Source organism: Rattus rattus, chromosome 3, assembly GCF_011064425.1.
Source record: "Rattus rattus isolate New Zealand chromosome 3, Rrattus_CSIRO_v1, whole genome shotgun sequence".
NCBI lineage: Eukaryota > Metazoa > Chordata > Mammalia > Rodentia > Muridae > Rattus > Rattus rattus.
Genome location: NC_046156.1, coordinates 50,013,648 through 50,030,263, shown reverse-complemented (window position 1 = coordinate 50,030,263; position 16,616 = coordinate 50,013,648).

Here is a 16,616-nt window from a genome sequence, read left to right as displayed (position 1 = left end):
AGTTATCAAACTTTAAAAAGTAAGAATTCTATCTCCTTTTTTTTTTTTAAATCTATCTCCTTTTAATCGCGAACACTATTTAAATGAGAATGAAGTCTCCCAGGAACCGAGAGAGCGGAGATTAGAGTTTGTATTGAAAACTAGGCAAAGTTGCCTTTTCATTGACTTTGAATGGGCCTCATTTACGAAAAGTGTTGTGTGGGAGCCGGAAGTGAGCAGTTGTATTACACATTAGGTTTACAGAGTGGGAATCTAAGTAGTAAAAGATGACTTCATTTAACCAAAGAAACCGAATAAACCAACGGGCAGACAGACCCAGGAGGGGACCAGCCTCCTTCCTTTGCTCTTAACTCTCATCCATCAAAGTCATTCTTTGATGATTTACCACGACCCTTCCAGCATTTCAAAACCAATGCTTTTTGATTAAACGTTCTGCTGTTATTTATACAATTCGGTCATTGAATAGATGTCTTCCCAAACCTGACCATGAGTGGGTGGGGGAACCAGCTAAGCCTGGGACTGAAGGAAACCTCTGCCGTGGAGTTACATGCAGATTTGGGCTAAATGAGGAATTGCTGAGTCCACAGATATGCCGTGAATAAATCATGGGAACAGGAGAAATGGTTCAGCAGTCAGGAGCATTGCTTTCTCAGAGAGCCAGGGTTTGGTTCCTGGAACTCATATGGCAACTCACAATCGTCTGCAATTCCAGTTCTAGGCTAGCCATGGCTCCATCTGGCCTCTGGGCACCAGGCTCGCACACCAGATATACCTATGTACAGCAGGCAAACATTCATACAGCAAGGCTCAATACACCTTTCAAAAGTTATTCTATTGTCTTAGATTCCTGTTCTACAGTCATTTCTGTGCTGAGGTGTAAATGCCCAAACCACCCAGATATGAAATAATATATATTCCTGCTAGGCAATGGTGGACACACCTTTAGTTCCAGCACGTGGGAGGCAGAGACAGGCAGACTCTGAGTTTGAGGCCAGCCTGGTCTACACAGTGAGTTCCAGGATGGTCAGGACAGACTGACACAGAGAAAACCTATTTTGAAACCAAATAACAGTAATAATAAGAACAATAACAATAAATAATGCATATTACCAATATCCAGTGACCAGCCTTGTTTGCCTCAAGTCCATCGTTCTTCTGTCCTGTGTATCAGCCCCCCAACCCCCAATCACACTATGTCTAGGAGCAGTACATAGATAGCACACCACCATATTTTCAAACTGTTCGAAACTTTATTCCATTAATATCATGGTTCTTTGACTTGCTTTTGTTTTGTGACTATCATCTGTCCCGATACATATAGCTTTAGTTTTTGGGGGGAGGAGGTTGTTTTTGGTTTTGTTTTTTCATTTTAGCTGTAGAGAATTCAACCACAGACATGAGCAGAGTATTTCCCTACTCACATATTCGCCAGTGTGAGTTCGTTTCAGAAAGTCCACTCTTCAAACGCACTGCTATTCCACGTGTGCCTACCTTCTTGTACATGTTTTTTACACTGCACTGAGTTTTCAACAATGTGTGTGTGTGTGCCCACTCAAGTGTGCATGTATACGTATGTCCAAACACATACCTTGGTTGTATAAACGGAACCAGGACTGACAAAATGGCTCGAGGGGGTGAAAGCACCTGCCAGTCAAACATGATGATCTGAGTTCGATCCCTGGAATCCACAGCTGAAGGAAAGAGAACAGACTCTCACAAAAGACACAGAGACCAGATATGAACACAATTTTAAAGGTAACCTGAGGGCTGGAGAGATGGCTCAGTGGTTAAGAGCACCAACTGCTCTTCCAGAGGTCCTGAGTTCAAATCCCACAACCACATGGTGGCTCACAACCATCTGTAATGGGATCCGATGCCCTCTTCTGGTGTGTCTGAAGAGAGCAACGGGGTACTTATATATAATAAATAAATTTTTTGAAAAAGTAATCTGAAACAAAGATTTTGCAAAAGTCATATTTTTCTATCCTATTTCGTTAAATTCCAGTTGCCTAGAGGCAAATTTAAGTTAATGGAGCCTAAAGTCATTGAAAGACCTTTTTTTCCCTCTAAATTATTATCTTGTTGTAACGTTATTTCTAAAAGGATTTTTATGTGCATCCATGCATGGGTGTGTTTGTGACAGATCGACCGTATGGCTATCAGAGGACAACTTGCAGGGACTTCCCCCTTCCACCACGTGGGTCCTAGGAATCAAACTCGGCCATCAGGTTTGGTGGCAAAGTGCCTTTCCCTGCTGAACCATTTGTTTGGCCCACAAAATTCAAATATGAAGCCTGGCTGGGCCTCATTACCTTCAAGATAATGATTTATTGTCCTTTGATGGCTCATTCATAGTAATATCTAGCAGCAATTTGACAAACATTGCAATCTACTGAAAAGTAATCTAGTACGCTAGGGAGATGGCTCAGAGGTTAGGAGCACTGACTGTTCTTCCAGAGGTCCTGAGTTCAAATCCCAGTAACCACATGGTGGCTCACAACTATCTGTAATGGGATCTGATGCCCTCTTCTGGCACTTGGGTTATGTGCAGACAGAGCACTCATACATGAAATAAATAAACCTTAAAGGGGTGGAGGGGGAAAGGAATAAAACCCAGAGCTAAGAAAGATGCCCCACTGAAGCAGTGATAATTCAACAACAAAAGTCATACAGTAGAAAGGTTCTGCTATCACTGCTCCAGTTGCAAAGGAATGTGCAGACCTGTGGCCCAGAATTGCATCCAATGCAGACAGCATTGCTTAATTCTCCAGTGAATTTGTAAAATATATTCATTAAAAAGTCTTCACTTGGGGCCTGGAGAGATGGCTCAGTGGTTAAGAGCACTGACTGCTCTTCCAGAGGTCCTGAGTTCAATTCCCAGCAACCACATAGTGGCTCACAACCATCTGTAAGGGGATCTGATGCCCTCTTCTGGTGTGTCTAAAGAGTACTCACATAAAATAAATAAATAAATCTTTAAAAAAAAAAAGTCTTCAAAAAATTTGATTTTCCTAGAATTTGAAATTTTGTAGATTAGTCTTATTGAAATGAACTAATGAAATAGATTTCAAATAGAACTACACAGTATGACCCTTTTGTGTCTGGCTCCTTTCATTCAGCATAGTGCTTTAGTCAGTCATTCACATTGTCGAATGTGTGTCAGTTTTTTGTTGCTGAACTGAATTCTGTAGTTCATAATATCTGCATCACGGCGTGCTTACCCACTCACCTGGAGAGCGCATTTGGCTGCTCCCAGTTCCCTTGTTCTTATCTGTACAGCCTCTACAGACATCCATGTGTTCTTGTGAGTGCGTCTAACCCCTACGCAGAAATAGGGTTTCTAGGTCATATGTAGATGTAAGTTTAACTTTCCGTTAAACCACTAAAAACCCTTTCCACAGCGGCTCCATTAATTCCCACTGCTAGCAGTGTCCTCCCCTTGCTCCCAGCTTCGGAACTCAGCAGGATTCCTTACTTGAGATTTTAACCATTCCAAAATGCATGTAGCTATCTAGTTCTGGCTTTTCATTTGCTTTTCCCTAGTACCTAATCATGTTAGTATCTTTTAATTTATTTATTGTTCCACTTGAATACCTTCTTTGGATAATTTATTTGTGCAAGGCTTTTGCCTTTCTAAAAAAAAAAAAATCAGGTTGTGCTTCCTTACTGTGGAGTTACGAAAATTCTTTATATGTTTTGGATGCCAGTCCTTTGAAATATGTTTAGATAGATAGATATCACTTACGTATAACACACACACACACACACACACACACACACACACACACACACAAGATTTGTGTATATTTTCTCCCTGTCTTTAGTTTGTCTTTTTATTCTCTTAATGCTATGTGTGAAGAACAACAGTTTTAAATTCTGTCCCAGCAACATGGAGAGGAACTATTACACACAGTGTGGCCAAACCAACTACACAGTGAAGGAGCTATCACTCTCTCTATCACTCTCTCGGTGTCTTTGTTTGCTTGCTGACTCAGGGTCTGGTCTCAACCTCTGGGCTGAAGTGGTCTTTCCACATAGGCCTCCCCAGTAGCTCTTGGTACAGGTACATGCTGCCAAGCTGGCTGTGTTTTCATTAAACCTATGGAGTTACCCCATAGCAGATATTCCAGCAGACAGTTCATGCCCGCCTGTTAGGAATAGAGGTGCATGTAATTACAAAAAGAGACGAATAATCCCTTGTCAAACTCTGCCTGTTAGTCTCTCTCTCTCTCTCTCTCTCTCTCTCTCTCTCTCTCTCTCTCTCTCTCTCTTATCTCTCTCTCCCTCTCTTTCAATTTAGGTAACCAGGAAACATAAGGACCCTTGGACTGATCACAGTGATAAACACCTTGGGAGGAGGTTAAAGCGAAAAAATCATGAATATGAAGTCAGCTTGGACTACACACCTAACGAGTTAACAAGTCTCACAATAAAGAAAAGAAGGCTTATTTTGGACAAAATGTCTTTTATCATCAGGAATCTTACTTGTGTAAGATTTGGACTTATGAATAATTTGTAAAACAAAACAAAAATTACAACAAAAAATTAAAAGCCCCAAACCTTTATACACACTTCAGAACCAAAAATAGTTTAAACAATGTCTATATGAGAATGAAAATCAGGGGCACTTAGTGTAGGAAACACCTTTAAGAGTTTTATGTATTGTTTGTGCCTGAAAGGGGGAGAGGGGAGCAAGGGTGCCACTTTTTAGGCTTGAACAAGTACCTTTATCCGCTGTCTGCGGAGCCCTCTCCTGGGTGTGTGTGGGGTGGGTGGGGGGGCGGCAGCATTGTAATGAAAATCATGACCATAATTGTATAAAGTCGTGATTTAAATATTTCCATTGTTTTCTGAGCTGAGACAGAGAAAACATTATTATGTAAACAAAGGCAGAAGTGGGAGGTGAAGGTATAGTGAGGCAGGGGTAACACCTTCATTTGCCTTGGAAATGAGATGTATGGTAGTCAGGTGCTAGGCTAGGTTTGAACGGTACTGAGGGTAACAGCACTGAGTGAGAAACGCCTCGATTTTACTGACTACTCAGGGTTGGTTGGCTTGTTTTGAGATGGACTCTTACTGTGTAACCCAGATGGGCCTCAAATCTGTGAGCCTCGGCCCCCTGTTAATTTTTGAGCAGAACGTGTCCTATGTAACATGAGACAGGCCCCTAAGCTGGCTCTAGGAGGAAGCGCTCTGAGAGATCGAGTCGCTAGACGAGATCTGCTGTTCAGAATGTTTCCCTTTCAAGAGATGTAACTTTTCTAAGCATTTTTCTAACCTATAGAACGAATCTGATGATAGTATCCACTGCAAACAGCTATCGTGAAGGTTAAATGCCACAACATATGTAGACCTTGGTGCCTAAAACCTAGCAAGGAACAGTCGAGTCGAGTCGAGTCTGCGATGTTAATCTGGCTGCAGTGTGCAAAGGGAGCTAAGCAAATGGCTTTCCTTCCTCACACCGGGCCAGAGCCTGTCAAGGTTGAGGCCAAGACTCTTTCAGAAAGCAGAATCTCTAGGTGGGAAGAACTGTCTCCGACGGGAAGTTAGCAAGATTCAGAGGCCGCTCCGCCTGCGGATCAGCGGTGCAGTCGTGTTTGCCTGTCAGCATTTCTCCCTGTCAGCGTTCCGATACACTGTGCTATTTTTAAGCACCGACGTTTGGGTTATTTTGTAGTGTGATGCCATCATTTTACACAGCAGCCAGCAGCTTCCTTCGCTCACACGCTTTCCCTCTATCCCGTCTTTTCCTTAGGAAACCCCCCCCCCCCCCCGAGAACTCCCCATCGCTCTCTCATTACTTCCAGGTCCTACTAGCCCGCCCCCCCCCCGCCGCCCTCCTCCACTACATTCTCCTGGGGTGGGGTGGGGTGGGGGAGCCAGTAAGGTCCAGGCTCTGAAGGAGGCTTGAAAGTAGGAAATCTATCTACAGGGACTGGAGAGGAGTCAGTAGCTGTGACTCTCTTAGACATGAGATATCATTTCGGCCAGAGACAGTATTGAAATCCCATTGGGAGCTCCACTTGGAAGCAAGGTCTGGAAGCTCTTCTAACCAGCTATGTCAGAGACCAACATAGTAGGGAGTCTGAGGGACGGAACTGGCCTGGGAACAGTGACCATTTAGAAAGCAGCAGGAGCTAGCAGTGGACAGAGTATTTTGTACCGTGTTTGTAAAGTTTGGTTTTGTTAATGTTTCTGGGGTTTTTATGTGTGTGTTAGGGGACAGGGTCTCATGTAATTTAATGCCATCTTGTATTCCCAACCATTCTTCAAGTCTTTGCTCTCAAGGGCAGGGATTATAGGCACATAGCACCATGCCAGGCTCATGATGTTTGCTTTCAACGAGCTAAGTGATATTGGGTCTTTAATTTTAAAAACATAAATGCTGGACATGTCAAATATAGCAGGATAAAGCCTGGTGCTTCTTCGTTTTACAGGCGACTAAAACAGAAGCATCAGTAATAGCATTCTAACTACTCAGTGAGGGAGGAAATAAAGATGCTTTAAGTGTGAGGGAATGTTGAGGTCAGTTATAAAAATAGGAAACGCTATTAGGGTTAGAAACATTATCCTGGGGGCCAGAAAAGGCTTGCTGAGCAAGCCTGATGATCCAAGTTCAATCCCTGGGACCCACAGAAATGTGAAGAGAGAGAACTGTCTCCACAAAGTTGTCCTCTGACCACCACATACATGCTGTGGTATGTGCACCCGCCTACATCGTATACGCATATAACAATAATGATGACAGTAAATAATACATAAAAATTAAATGAAAGGAAACATTATCTGCTCCGTTCCATACCTGTGCTCTAAGATGTGACACAACCAATAGCACAAACTTCCCTTTTCTCTTTCTTGGTTTGAAAGTGAGTGTGAGGTTTTCTCTAGCCTGCTTTTGCTGTTTTATTTAGTTAAATGTGCAGGACTTGTAACATTTTTATAAAGTCAGTGAAATTACTCCGGGTTCCCATTCCTCCTCCTCCCCCCTTTCTTCTATTGCTGCCTCAAATCTGCTTGCATCAAAACGCCAAGTGAATTCATCGAAATTCTGTCAATGCAGACTCTCGACTTAAACGAGCCTGGGCGAAGAAAGCGATTCATTGCCTTCTGTGGCTAACTAAAGAATCCACGAGTTTTCATCATGGCTGTCTCTAAGGGCTCAAATGACACCATCAGATCCTGATTCTCTGTCTTTCTGTGCAGCTCTCTGCCTGTTTCTCTGTCTCTCTATTTTTGTCTTTCTCTTTCCACTTGGCTTTTCCCTTTGCTGGCCTCATTTCCCGGGGTACCCTCCCCAGTGGCCCATATTAGTCTTGGCTTATGTCCTTCCGTGCTGTTCCCTGTCCAGTGTTGAGGGATGAACCCAGGACTAGTAATCTATCTCTGAGCTACATCCCTGTCGTCCTTTGAATACACTCCACTTACCTGGCGTGCTAGAGATCAAACTTGTATATCGCCTCTTACTGGGATGACTACAGTAATGGCCTCTGGGCTCCCCATTCATTCTTATATCCCTTTAGTCCAATTTTTACATAGTAGACATCGCTATTAGTGTGAATTTAATTTTACATTTATTCGTATTTTATTTTGTTGTGTTTTATTTATTTATTATACTTTATTCATACATATTTATATTTGTGGGGACATGTATATGATGGGTATGCATGTGGAGGTCAGAGGAAAAACTTTGTGGAGTTGTTTCTCTCCTTCCACTTTATAAATTCCAGGCACCAAAATCCGGTGGTCAGGCTTCTTGGCAAGTGCCTTTACCTGCTGAGCCACCTTGCTGGCCCTGTGTAATGTGTGTTTTGAGACAGAACCTTGCCTGGCTGGCCTAGAACTTGCTATGTAAAACAGGCCTCAAACGCACAGCATTCTCTCACCTCAGCCCCCGCCTGCTGAGATTTCCAGGCGTGAGTCACCAAACCCATCAGGACCATCTGTCTGCTTTGTTGGTTTGGGATAATCTCAGGTGCCTCACTTGAATAGGTAGCTGAAAAGGACCTTGAACACCGAATCCTCTTGCTTTTACTTACTGAGTATGGGGAATACAGATGTATACCACCGCACCAAAAACATATTTAAAAAAAAAGTGTGTGTGTATGCTTTCCCTGTATGTATGTCTGTGCATGTGTGCATTGTGTGTGTGCCCAGTGACCATGTACTCCCTGGAACTGGGATTACAGATGGTCGTGAGTTAGCATATGTGCTAAAACCCAACCCAGGATGTCTGGGAGAAAAGCCAGTGCTCTTAACTTCAGAGCCATCACTCTCTCCCTGATCATGACTTGTTGTTATCTGATAATGATATTTGAAAGGAAGTTTATCTTGACATTAGCTTACATAAAACCTATCAATAAGACTCCTGTGATTCCACCCAGTGTTTCCAGTTCATTCTGTGGTCCTCCCTTGTGTTTACCGGGCTACAGACACCACTGATTTCTCTATTTGCCCAACGTGTCAAGCTCCTCTGTGCCTCCCAGTATCATCTGAACAACTCCTTATTCTTCGAACATTCTGTACCATCACCATCTTCCTGTCTCCCCTTACTATGTGACAAGGGCTGTTCTGTGAATATACAGAAGGCTTCTCCTCTTCAGGAATTCATAGATTTGTAACCTCTCCCCTGGAAAAAACATTAAGTACAGTATGAAAACTGCAATGGGTGCATCACCAGAAGACGAAACACTTCTATCTCTGTGAGCCAGGAAAGGGAACCAAAGTAGAGGCAGGAGCAAGTGTTGGCATTCTGTCTAAGCTCCACCCCCACAGCGACTTGGCAACAGCCAGGTATGCTCCGCCCCACAGTTACCTGGCAACAGCCAAGTATGCCTGACTCGCTATAAAAGGGGCTGCTTGCCCCCTCTTCGCTCTCTTACTCTCTCTTCTCTTTCTCCTCTTCTCTTGCTCTTGCTCTCTTGCCCTCTTGCCCTCTTCCCTTTGTCCCTTCTCTTCCCATTCCCCTACCTCTTCCCTCCACACGCTCATGGCCGGCCTTTACTCCTCTCCTCTTCTCCTCTCCTTCTCTCATTAAACCTTTCCATGTAGAACCATGTTGACCCACTGTGGTTTGTCCAGACATGAGCCAAGATTTCTACCCCAACAGCTTGTCCCAGGATAGAAACAAGAAACACAAAACATACAAGACTTGGGCATACCTGGAGGATAGAGGGAGGAGGTGGTGAGTGAGTGTGGCAGTTTGAAAGAAAATAACCCCCCATAGACTCACAGGAAGTGGCACTTTAGGAGGCCTTGAGGGAGGAAGTATGTCACTGGGGGTGGGCTTTGAAGTTTCAAATGCTCAAGCCGCCAGGGTGGCATTCTTTCTTCTTGACGCCAGAGGAAATAGAACTCTCAGCTCCTTCTCCAGCAATACATCTGCCTGCACACCACCATGTGTCCTGTCACGGTGATAACGGACTAAGTCTCAGAAACTGTAAGCCAGCCCCAGTTCAATGTTGTCCTTTATAAGGGTTGTCGTAGTCATGGTGTCTCTTCACAGCAATAGAAACCTCAAGAAAATGGGAGATGAGGTTAGAAATGATTTTCATACTGTGGAAAGAGGCTTAGTTTGCTTAATATGCAAAAACAGGGTTCCTCAGAAAATGGTTTTATGTAGAGAACAGATACAAACAGGCCAAAATGCTATTACACTGTAATAGTGGCAGGGGTGGGGTAGAGTACCAAAGTAGTCCAAGCAAGTGATCACAGCTGAATTGAGGTGGAAACTGTGGGAATGGAGAGGAGATGGATAAAGAAAAATTATCCATAAATAAAGAGTAAGCAGAACTTGGTTCTGTGCAGCTTGATTCTAATAGAGTAGGCACATCCAGTATCCAATAAGTAAGTACATGCCTAAGGTCAGCCCATGTTGTTATGAAGTTAGAAATAGAGCAGAAAATACTGGGATGCAAGGCAGGGGGGTCATGAGTTCAAAGCCAGACTGAGCTACTTGGCAAGTTCTAGGCCAGTCTGGGCTACATAACAAGACCTTAACTCTAGAACAAAACAAAATATATAGAACAAAGTCAAAGAATAGCAATTGGAACAGTTATTCTAGATAGGATGGTTCGCCAAGACAAGGTGACACTTCAGCAGAGACTTGAATGATGTGAGGAAATGAGCCGTGTGGATAGTAGGAGAAAGGGTCCTTCCGGCGGAGTGAAGAGTCCATACAGAGATCCAGCAACGACCCTGCCATGCGACTGAGAAAAAATGAAACCATGGTAACTGGAACCCAGAGACTAGGAGGAGAGAAAGTTATAACCTAGCAAGAGGTTGGGTCATGGGAGCCTTTGGGTCATGAAAGTGTGTGCTGGCTAGTTTCTGTTGCTGTTTGGGTTTGGTTTTGGGGTGTTTTTTGTTTGTTTGTTTGTTTTTTGGTTTTTTTTGTTTTGTTTTTGTTTTTTTGGTTTTTTTGTCAATTTGACATAGCCTAGGGTCACCTGGGAAGAGTGAACTTCAACTGAGAAAGTAATAATGACAGGTGTTGGAGAGCCCAGTCTACCAAGTGCAATGATGTGCCTATGCAGGTAGTGCTGGGGGGGGGGGTGCAGAAGAAAGCAGGCTTGGAGAGCAAGCCAGCACTCCCGTGTGGTTTCTGCTTTAATGCTTGCCCAGTCTTCCATATGCAATAGACTACAACTATAAACTAAAGCAAACCCTTTCCTCTCCAAGTTGCTTTTGCTCGTGATGTTTTATCATAGAATAGGAACCTGAGACAAAGTGTGATGTAAACCATTAGAAAAATTTGAACAGAGGAATGTCACCTCGTGCACTGTACACTATGCTGGATGAAGGGTAGAGTAGGTTTCCAATTAGAAAGAGAGACCTAGAAGAAGGCTCAGTGGGTGAGGAGCCTGCTGTAAAAGCACAAAGGCTTTAGTTTAGAATCCTACGACCCACCTATAAGGCAGGTGCAGTGGTTCATTCCTGTAACCCCAGACCTGAGGGCTGGAGGTAGACAGGAAAATCCTGAGGGCCCTCTGGCCAGCCAGTGCAGAGGAAATGGCAAACGTCAATGAGAGGCACTGTCTCAAAAAAAAATTATGGAGAGTGATTAAAGAAGACATTGTGGGGCTGAAGAGATGGCTCAGAGGTTAAGAGAATTGGCTGCTCTTTCAGAGGTCCTGAATTCAATTCCTAGCAATCACGTGGTGGCTCACAACCATCTGTAATGGGATCTGATGCCCTCTTCTGGCCTGCAGGTGTACATGCAGGTAGAATACTCATGTAAAATAAATAAATCTTATTTCTTTAAAAAACGTATTTCTTCAACAACAAGAAGAAGACATTCTGGCTTTACACACGTCTACAGAGATGAGGGCACCCACCCTCACATATGTGCACACACAGTTTTTCTTTAAAATAAGAAATCTAACTGAAGCAATATGGTGATTCAGGTTGGACTCAAGATGAAGGTAGAATGACTAGGAACAGTAGGAAATGCATGGTGGCAAGAGCAGCCATAGTTTGGTGTCGGTAGCACAAGGTGGCTGGTCAGATTGTGTCCATAGTCAGAAGACAAAGACAGATGACTGTAGAGCTCAGCTGCCTCTCTTCTCATGTTTTTTCTTTTGTCTTTTTCGCAGTCCATGAATCTTACCTCCCCCTTAGACTTACCAAGGAGATGTCTCCTGGGTCATTCTAAATCCAGTCAAGTTGACAATGAATAGCGAATGTCACCATTCCTGAGACAAGAGATGAGCAAGAGAATAAAGTTTGAGCAGCAGGAACTTGAAGCTCGGGGTTTAAGATATATATATATATATATATATATATATATATATATATATATATATATATATATATATATAGTGGGTGTGCATGTGTGTGTACCTACATGCAGATGCCTAAGGAAGCCAGCACCGGTTCCATCTGTCTCTGCTTCCTGGGAGAGAAAAGAACATTTGGATCCCCTGGAGCTGGATTTACAGGAAGTTAGGAACCACCCAAGGTAGGTGCTGCAAAAGCAACAAGAGCTCTTAACTGCTGAGCCATCCCTCTAGCCCCGGAGATGTGGTCTTACATATCTTTAGTTTGACATACTCAGGACATCCATGGCCAGTGGCCAGTGAGGTTGAGTAGAGTTTCAAGGGAAAGGCGGAGACTAGAGACACATACTCTTAGAGTCAATGACATGTGAATGATTCTCTTTTAGGCAGGGTCTCCAGGTGCAGTCCTAGATAACCTAAAAAAGTCACTTTGTAGACAGGTGGCCTCATACTTGCAGAAAACCACCTGCCTCTGCCTCCCAAATACCAGAATCAAGACTATGTGCACCATACACCACACCTACCTTGTTTTTATTTATTTATTTTTGTGATGGGGTCTTGATCTGCATATCCCTGACTAGCCTGAAACTTTCTATGAATATCAGACTGGTCTGGAACTCACAGACATCTACCTGTCTGTGCCTCCCAGGTGCTGGGACTAAGGGCATGTACTACCATACCTGGTGTGTTGCTTTAATCATGTGTATTTGTATGTCTCTCTGTGTGGCTATGCACATGTGGGTCCAGGCGACCCAGGAGTTAAAGAGAAGGCACTGGATCCCTTGGAGTTGGGGTTTTAGGACATTATAAGTCTCTGGACATGGGTACTGGAACCAAAACGGTCTTCTGTAAGAACAGTGTATTAAGAGTAATTAATACTCTTAATTACTGCACCATGCTTTAATCACCTACAAATGATATTTTTCTGGGAAATGATTAAAAAAATTAAGTATGGGCTGGAGAGAATAATGGTTCATTGATTAAAAGCACTGGCTGCTTTTGCAGAGAACCCAGGTTTAGTTCCCAGCATCCAACTTGAGGCTCACAATCATCTACAACTCCAGTTCCAAGGGATCTGATGTTCTCTCTGGACCTCCACAGCCACCAAACATGTGTGTGGTGCACATGCACATATTGTAGACAAAATCATTGCACACATAAGCACAAATAAATAAATCCTAAAAAATAAGGGCTGGAGAGATGGCTCAGTGGTTAAGAGCACCGACTACTCTTCCTGAGGTCCTGAGTTCAAATCCCAGCAACCACATGGTGGCTCACAACCGTCTGTAGTGGGATCTGATGCCCTCTTCTGGTGTGTCTGAAGACAGCTACAGTGTACTCATATATAATAAATAAATAAAATATTAAAAAAAATAAGTATTAGTTCAAGAGCAGAGGACTAGAATATTCCAAATTCTTAAAATCATTTAAAAAAGACATGGTCATCGTGGTCATCACACCAGCTGCTATTCATGTCAGTAAGTGAGAACTGGGGTAGACAGCATGAAGACGACTTGTGACCTGAACGAGAACCATCTCAGATTAATGGGATGAGAGCGTCTCTGGAGTAGAGTAGAACAGAGCAGAAAGGAAGGGAGACATTTCACTGTATGAGGAGGAGCAGAGAAACTGTGCACACTGGCAGCCACAGGCCACCAGGGAGGGCTCCGTCAAGAAGGGAAGGAATCCTGCTGAGTGGAGAAGAGAGTCAGTGTGGAGGAGGCCTCCTCAGGCAGACGTGAGCTCCATAGAGAGGTGGAGGTTGGAGGCACAGGTTTTGCATAAGAGAAAGCCTACGTGCAAAAGGATTAAACCATTTAGAGAGAATGTATACAACATGGAGACCAAGGGCAGATTTTGTTGCTGTTGTTGTTGTTGTTGTTGTTGTTGTTGATGTTGATGATGATGATGATTTTTGTTGTTTTTTAAAAGGGTTTGGGGGAAGGTGGCAAAGATTGAGGACAAAAAACTTGAAGAAACAAGGTAATGCCTGTACCATAAGACATATTGTCGTCCATTCTGCCCCTCCTCCACCCTGTGAAGCTTTCCCTTCCCTGGATTCCATCTCCATCTGCCATAGTGCTTTATAGGTATCTTTATTAGCACTTACTTCATTGCATGTATGTGTCTACTTTAAACAAGATGATCCTCCCATGCCCCCTTAAAAATCCATGCTCACCAGTGTATCTAAAACACTTACCATTAGGCCCTGAACATAGATGTGCCGAACAAACGATGCATGGGGATGGGAGCGCTGAAGGTGCAGATAGAGTAATATACAAACATTACAAAGTGTGAATATGTCTTTTATGTCTTTCTAAAAGCAGCATGTATGTTGGAAAGAATTCGCCAGTGAAGCCATCTGGAGTTTTCTTTGTAGGATGGTTTAAATTATGAATTCAGTTCTTTTAGAATATAAAATTGCCTGTTTATTCTGGTGTCAGTCCTGATAAGTTTTGTTTTGTAATACAGTTCTCATTTCACGTGAATCGTCAAATCGAAACAAAGCTATCTATAGTATCGTCCTAGGTCTTAATGTCTATAGGACCTATAGTGATGTCGCTTCGTTCATTGCTAATATTAGTAATTTTTTTTTATTTTCTCTTGACCAGTCTTCATAGTTTTTTCTTATTCCTTATTACCTTAGAAGATTATTAAGTTTTGGCTTTTGTTTTCTCTCACATATTTAACAAGTAATCGTGCTTATATGTTTTTTACTTCATTGGTTTCATTTTCTTTTAAACGTTTTTATTTATTATCATTGTGTGTGTTTATGAGTGAGTGGGCACATGCTACAGGGTATGTGTGGAGGTCAGAGAATGGCTTTTGGGAGTTAGTTCTCTCTTCCTGTAGGTTCTGAGGATCAGGCTTGCCTGGCAAGTGCTTTGACTCACTGAGCCATCTGGCTGGCCCTACTTTTATTTTATGCTCCTAGGAGGGAGGGAGGGCCCGTGAGTCCCCACCGTTGGCTGGGGAGCTATTGAGAGTTGATGCTTCTGGGGTAGGCTGACTATGCTGCAGTAGAGGCCCACTCCTCTGTGAGCATGTTAGCATTGCAAATTGGACTAGGTGAGTTACTTTTTTAAAAAAGATATGAGGCTGGGAAAGGGCGAGGACCAGGGAGGAGTTGGTGGAGGGACGGGGTTAAATGTGATCAAAAATACATTTCAGAAAATTCTCAAAGAAACAATAACACATTGCATTAAAATACAGAAATTGTCATCGCTTTTTTTCAAACACCTCTCTACTCAAATCAGAACATTAGCTGGGTCCTAAATCTTACAGCAATGAGCCTGCATTGTGCTCTCCCATGCTTGGTCATTGGCTAGTGTAATAACTCATAGGAAGCATGTTCTCGATGGCAAACACATTGTGAGTATCTGTGAATAAATTACCTGTGACCCCACACTAGGCATCTGGAAGGGCCGTTTTCATAAGCAGCACAGTCACTACTACAGATCTACTCCACACAGCTTTTAAGAGGCTTTTCAATGGTTCTCATAGGTTATTCTTCTAAGAGGGAAACCCCTAGAGCGAAGTTAGCTGTTAACTAAGCAATTGATCTCAGAGGTCACAACTGATGCTTTTTTTTTCTGCTCTGTGATCCATTCTATTCTCTTTCTGTCTTTCTTTTTTTAATTTGTTTGTTTTGGTTTTGGGGTTTGGTTTGGTTGGGGTTTTTTGTTTGTTTGTTTTAGTTTTGGTTTTGGTTTTTCTAGACAGAGTCTCTCTGTGTAACCCTGGCTGTACTGAAGCTCGTTCTGAAGACCAGGTGGGCCTTGAACTCACAGAGATCCTCCTGCTTGGGTGTGCCACCATGCTCAGCATTTGTGACCCCCTCTAGATTCCCCTCACCCTTAGTATCACCTTAGCAGGTCTTGGTGAAGTAAGTGATGGGATGATTCAAATCTTAATTTGTGACAAATCCAATCTTCTCGGGTCAGATTTTCTCCACGTGTTCCCTGAGTTACAATGGGCCATAGGAATAATAGGGGGCATCTAAACGTATCACCTGGGCTGTGAGCCCACCTGTGTCTTCCTACTGCTTAGAGTCAATTACTTCTGTCACGATAGTGACACCTCTTTTTACTAACTGGTCTCGGGACTTAAGAAGTTTAGAATGCCCCAGTACTGTGTACCAGCACTGCTTGTAGCTCGACTGGATACTGGCTGTGTTTCCTAATTAGGAGGACTGGTCCTGCCAATCCTGGATTTGGGATATTGGAAATAGTGTTAGGAACGGTAAGTGGGCCTGTTTCCAATCTTTGGTCAGCAGGCAAGGCTCCTTTTCTCACTGGGGTCATAATATGTATTGCACATCCTGAATTCTTTCAGAGTTGCTTCTGAGCAGCCCTTCACTTTGACCGTAATAAAATCACTCTAGCTCTCTCTCTCTATGGCAAGGCTCCTGCATCATGTAGCATGATCAGTGGATCCCATGGGCCCAACTCCCACAGCGCAGCTCTTTTATCCTAAATCAAAAATCTGCTTCACGGTATCTCAGCTTGTGGATGGGGTATACCATAGGCTCCCTGACAGAGGCATAGCAACAGTTCTTCAAGGACCTGTGAGTAGGAAAAGAAAGCCAATACTCAGAATAGGTGATTACCACTGTGAGAAGGGACCACTGTCCCCTCCAGAATAAAAAGCAGCCCAATATAGTCAACTGGTCAGTAATATTGTCAGGTAATCTTCTTGAGAAATAGCGTCATATTAGGGCCCAGAGGTGCTCTCCAACATTACTAAGTTTTCTTTACTCTAACAAATGCCTAAGAGAGGTTAACCCAGATGTTGGCCATCTTAAATGTTAAGTGAAGCAAACATTAATCTACTTAGGGCCTC